Source organism: Fringilla coelebs (genome assembly GCF_963513975.1).
Source record: "Fringilla coelebs genome assembly, chromosome: 11".
NCBI classification, from domain to species: Eukaryota; Metazoa; Chordata; class Aves; order Passeriformes; family Fringillidae; genus Fringilla; species Fringilla coelebs.
In genome coordinates, this window is record NC_140037.1 from 7,528,760 (window position 1) to 7,535,536 (window position 6,777).

The following is a 6,777-nucleotide window of genomic DNA, read 5'->3' on the forward strand; positions in this document are numbered from 1 at the left end:
TTGCTCTGGTTTAAAATCACTGTATTCCTTAAGGTACTGGAGGGAAACTTTTGACTGAATTATATTTTTAATCTATTTTATATACATATATATAAAATAAAACATCTATTATAAAATATATAAGAAATATATAATAAAACATATATTATAAAATATAATAAAATATATTATCTAGAATATATAATATAAAGTATAATTTCGTTTAAGAATTATATTATATTATATTATATTATATTATATTATATTATATTATATTATATTATATTATATTATATTATACTACATTATATTACATTATATTACATTATATTACATTACATTACATCATATTAATAAAGAGATACAATAAAACATATAAAAGTATATTTTTTATATATATTTATATATAATAAAAAATATAGTGTTCGGTCAAAAATGTCACTCTGGTGCTTTAAAGGATACACTGATTTTGAACCAGAGCAAAATTCACTCAACATGTGATGGAATGTCACCAAAAGTCTCCAAATGTGTAATTAGGCAAAGAATAGGGAAAAAACCAAAACCATAAAAGCGCTTTGATGAGATGTGTGGAGGAAAGTTAATCAATAAAACCAAGCAAAGTGGGTTGAGATGATATTTTATGTCCAAGAGCTGGACTAAAATTGTGTTGGTAGAAAAACTGGGGGTTTTCTGGTAGATATTTCAAAACCCATCCCCTTCTGCCTAAGCATCTGTAAAAAACCAAGACATGAGGTGCAACTACATCAGAGATATTCTGTGGCTCTTGTTTAGGCTTTTATCTAAATTATGCTCTTATGAGACTGAGAGCAATCTGAACTCAATATCATCAATTATTTTAAGCACTTTAATTTTGGTCAATATTTTTCTTTGTTAATCTTGAACTTAATTTGTGCTGGCTGCAATCCTGGGACTACAAAAGATAAATAATATCATAATTAATCAACAATGCACAGATAATTCTTTTATCCCTAGACATGACACTCATGTGACATGATTTTAGGAGATTGATCTCTTAGATAAAACTGGATTTTGTGACAAAACTTCTAGGGAGGAGCAATGCAGACCTGGTTTATATTCCCTCACTGCCAGGGACAGGCTTCCCCATTTCTCTGTTGGTCCATTCATTCCCCTGCTGCAACTTTGAGTAAATTGGGATGAAATTGGATATGTCCATGTTAAATCACATCTGTGCACTGCAGCTGCTGGAAAAGGGGCTCCTGATTTGTCTGCAGGAGAAGGATGAGCAGAACTCCCCCTGTGCACGTGGCTTTCAAATGTGATTTTCTTTTTCTTTATGGCAGAGCGCTAAGTGAATGCTCTAACCGAATTTTACAACTCTGGGAATTATTACAACTTTTCTTTAAAGCAGGAAAGTCTAAGGGCAGCCAATAAAAGATTTTGGGGAGGGTCTGATCACCTGAAATTGCAAACAAGGTTGGCACTGTAGATTCCCAAGAAATGAGATTTTTCTGCCTACTTTGGGCTTCTCTTGGGCTGAAATTGGATGCATTCTTTGATAAATGGGCCCCCAAAGAAGAAACATGTACACAGCTGTGATAAACCAGCTTATTTTTAAGTCAGATTTATGAATCTGAATCCATAACTGAAAACAAGGCCATGCTGTGGGAATGAAGACTAATATTTAGCACAAAATCAGAAATGGGTTTCTGAAAATAAGAGATGGTTAAAGTTATGGTGAACATGTACAAATTGCAGAATATCAGCAAGTCTCTGCTGCAAACTGATCTAAAGCAGCTTTCCTGTTTCCCCAGCAACCTTGAGCAATGCTAGCTTGTTTCTTTGGAAGTAAATTAAATGTGACTTTCAAGTAGTTCATTATTTCAGTGGCCACAATGCCTTTTGGAAGCAAGGACTTTCGATAAATCATATTAGGATTTACTGCACTTCTGAAGGGAGGCAGATAAAGGGTTTTTGCAGAAGTAGCTTTCAAATCTAGTACATTTTTTTTTAAGAAATAATAAAAATTTTGTTCCTATTGATACAGGAAAATAAAAAAAAATAATAAAACATATTTGCTGTGTGTAAAGAAAGGTTAAATGTTGTTTGGTGCTGCAGGTAGATGTGCAGAGACCTCAGCTCCACCTGAGCTGTGGGGCTGAAATGCTGGAAATGGTCACAGAATGTCCACACTCAGCCCAGCCCTTCCAGTGCTCAGGACTTGGCATCCTGAGAAATCTTCCAGCCTCTTCCATGATTTAACATGGACATATCCAATTTTATCCCTGTGTGTGTATCCCAGCTGTGACATCTCCAGAGGCTCTGTAGGATGCACAAAAATGGTTTGGACAAGGTTTTTGTATAGTAAAACAGAGGGAGAAGTGATGTATCTGACTCCATGGATATCAGGAGGTTAATTAATTACTTTATTATACTATATTATTCTATATTACAGTGAATCAATTACTTTATTCTACTATATTATTCTATATTACACTGAATCTGCACAAGCACCCAGAACTGCACTGAACTGCCCAGAATCTCGTGACTGTCAGCCAACAGTCCCAACACACACCTGGATTCAACTGGTCAATGAATCAAAACACTCACACCAGAACCCAATATTAATTCTTTTCAGGTAAACAATTTTTCACAATGCATTCCACTTGTGCACAACAAGGGGAGCAGCAATTGAGGTAAGAATTGTTTTTTCTTTCTCTGAGGTTCCTCGCTGCAATTCCCAGAAAATCTCCTTGGGAAGTTGGGCCTGGTTTTTCTCTATTTTTGTGGTTTTTGTGCTGGTTTTTGGCCTGCTTTTGGTGGCAGTGCCAGAAGAACAGTGCAGCTGGAGCCACCCCTCTGTGCTGCCTCTACACCAGGCAGGCATTTTCCTCTTGGAGAAAAAAGCCAAAAACCTTCCAATTCAGTGACCACATATTTTTTAATCTGGGTTTCGTCCTGATGCTGAGGATCTGTTGCTTTGCCCATCCATGTGAGTTATCTCATGAATTTCCATCAATTTGTAGCTGCTTGAACACGAATCCTTTCAGGTTTGGTGGTAGCTGAAGTTGTTTTGATTAAGGTTGGTAGGAGTCCAGCAGAACTGCAGGTCAGTCAGATTTAGTTTTATGTTGGGATGAAACCCTCTCAGCTTTGGCATTTTCCAGGCTGGGAGAAAAGCATTCAGCTTTGGTGCTTTATTTCAGTGAAACAGGATTAGAAAGGAAAGAATTTTTGGGAGGTAAGTTTTTGGTTGTTTGGTTGGTTTGGGGTTTTTTTTCCCCCAAATATATATGTTTGCTGGGAACAGTTTATATATTTTTTTCGAATGAGAGTAAAAATCTGTCATAGAAAAAAAAAGTTTTTGTTTTTTTTTTTTACCAACAGAAGTCTGTGTAATAAGAAACCCATTTTTCACTTAACAGCAGTGTCAAGGAAGTGAGATTATTGTCAAAGCAATGTGGATCATGGCTGGTCCTGGCTGAGCTGATCACATTACACAAGTTATTTCAGTGGATAATATTGCCATTCAAAAGGACTTTGAATGGAAGGAAACACAGCAGAGAATGGAGGAGCCATTAACCATGACATGGAACACCACATCTCCCATCACCATAACTCACTAAAAAGTTTACTGGGCTGGAGTCTTGTTCTGTGTGGTCAGAAGAGCTGCTTTAGTAAAAACCATGATCATCAGTTTATTTTCCAAAGTGTGATTGGTCTAAGAAATCAATTTGTAAAATCAGAGAGTGCCTCACATGTATGAATTTAGTCAAGAAATTTCACAGCTATCACCAGGATATTTTCTTTTCATAATTACTTACTTCTCCTTCTAAAGAAATACATTTTTAGAAACATTGATAAATGCTAGCCAAAAATAATCAAATAGCACATCTCAAAATCCTCAGAACATTTGACTGGCACATTGCATATTTTTCAGATTATTGATATGGGAATATTTAAAAATGTCAGTGTTTCCATCTCATTTGGGAAGAAAATGTTGAAATAGACTGAAAAATTAAAGTGAATGCCAATCCCCTCTTGAAAACCTTGACCTAAAGATTTTCTGATTGTCTGATAAAGGGCAGCCCTTCAGGTGTGGGGACAATTCTCCCAAAGAAAGCCACTGCAGTGGCACCTGGACCTTCACAAGAGCTTTGCCTTGCTTGCAGAGATTTGGGGCTGTGATTCTAGGCGGGGGCAAATCTCACACGTGGCAGCTGAAATTGTCATGGCATCCTGGAATGGTTTGGGATGGGGGGGACACTAAAGATCCCCCAGTGGCCACCTTCCACCAGGAGGATGTGGTGCCTTCCAGCCTGGGCTCAGTCCCTGTCCCCAAATGCCAGCCTTGGCTCTGTCCTGCTGCCACCCTCACCAGGTCTGGCTCAGTGTCCCCCACCCAGTGTGAACATTTCTTTCCTGGGGCTCTCATAAGTGATTGCCTGTGGCATCTCCCACCCTTATCTCTGCTGGTGCAGCCCCCTCATGAATATTCTGCCCATCTGGAGGACTTTGCTCTATCACTGCCCATTAACAAGGGGGATAATCACTCATCCAGTTATCAGGAAGTCAGGGGAGGCCTTTCCTGGAGCCCTCAGTGCTGAGAATCCTGGGACACCAAGGGAGGTTAAACCTGCCTGACATCATCACCAACACTTTTTTTTCTTCCCTCTGTTTTTTTTATTACTGTATTATAATAAAGTTGATCTGAGATAAAAAATCTGGGTGTAAAACTCTGTTTGGGCTAAAAGACCACATTAGTGACTCTTTCACTTTTTTTAAGTCCTGGGACAAAATGCATTTTGGGGCTGATTACATGCAAATGAGCATTCTGTCACCAAACCCTCAGGAGGTCACCACTGTACACAGAAATGATGTTACATCACACAATTGCTCTGAGTGTAAATGCAAAAGGGCAGGGGAAGGTGTAGGGATGCATCATTCCTAGCAGCAGCAACACTGAGCTTCAGGTTCAGGCTGAAAAGTCTTCACCTGCAGAGAATTTCAATGTTTAATAAGATTAATGAGCTTTACCAGCCTTTTCTCAGCTGCTGCATCACAATTTAGGCAAGCTTTGAAAAGCCAATGCACCAAGTGCATTCTTGTACATGAACAGAACTCAGTATTTCTGGAGAAATGGCCCACCCTGTGCAATTGCTATAAAAGTAACTCAAAACTGGCCCAGCTGCTCTTCTCCTGGCTGCTCTGGAACTTGCCAGCACTGCTGAAGAGACAGTGAAACCAGCTGGATTCTTCCCTTAGGGTCTTAACAGTAAATCAAATTTTCTTTAAATTCCATTCTCAAAAAAAACCCCAAAACTCAAAAGAATAAATAAAAACTCAAAAAAGCAACAACAGCAAAAACCCCTCCCAAAATACAAATAAACAAACAAAAAAGCAACAAAAAAACCCCACCAAAAATCCCCCCAATAATGTTCAGTTGCACAAACATTATTGCTGTAGTTTTTCCTGCTGGAAATTTGGGAAAGAGTCATCCAAGAAATGAGACACAAAGTGTTTCTGATACAAGGCTGTATCCTTTAGCTAAAATGGGAAATACTTCTTGCTCTGGAACCTGCAGTTTTCTGCTGTTCACTCTGGGGCCTTTCCAAGTTATCCTGTTTTGTATCTGCCTGAAAAGTTTCAGTCTTGTCCCTGTATTTCAATTTTATTTTCCTGCAAGTAATTATTTGGGCAGAATCTCATGTTTTGATATACAAATTTTTATTTCACTGTGCATCATTTCCCTATTTTGCAGGCTTTAAGAAACTGTCACAGGATTTTATTTCTTATTTGTCTCTTACAGCTAACATTTTTCAGCTCATTTCAGGAAATAATAAGCTGCTGATTTCTTGAGTCACCTGATGCAGTTGTCCACTGCTCAGTGTTGCTGTCTTTAAGAGCGTTTTGCAGGGCACAGAGGTGACACCTAATTACTGATACACAGCTCCTGCCAGCAGCAATTTTCAGAGTGGAAAATCTGTTCATAATTGAGGGAGAGAAATATGTGAGGTATTGTTAAAGTCATACTTGAGTAGGAGAGCTCTCAGGAGGAACAGAGTGGGAAAAATGGATATAATTCCTGGTAAATATGATATTCTGTCTTAAGGATGAGTGGGCACTCAGGTGCCATGATATCAGAAACAACCCTGAATTTAAAGTCTGAGAAAATGACAGTGAGAGGCCAATGAGAAAAGACAGAGAAGCCTGAAGTTGCTCAAGTTGACTTTTAGGTCCTTTCCAACCCTAAATATTCTGTGATTCTGTGATTTTATGACTACTTAACATGGGACAATATCCATAGTAAAAAAGCCTTATCTGAGAGAGATAATGTTATTTACAGGTTTCTTCATCTGCAGAAAAAAAAAATTGGAATTATCAATTAGGTAACTATGAAGTGGTTAAGACTGCAGACTGGAAAAAAACAAATACACTTTACCACCCAATTCCATTTAATGCCATTATGAATAATACAATACAATACAATACAATACAATACAATACAATACAATAATAACTTCCAACCGATATTACTGTAATAACAACCCAAAAAAAATCCAGATGTTCAATTGGCCCTGCATGTCTTACAAGACCTCCATCATAGCACTACCATCACTCAAGTGACACACAGGAGCTGAATTCATTTCCTTTCAGATGGCCTGTGTAGGGGGATGCAGTGTGGGTAAATGAAGGTGGTATAGAAGGTGATCTTATATCCCAGTGAGTTGCAGCTGGACAAATTACTAAAGATTAGAAGCAGGTCTGATCTTAACAGGCTACACCTGTAGCCCATAAGAATGAGGGGTATAAAAGAGT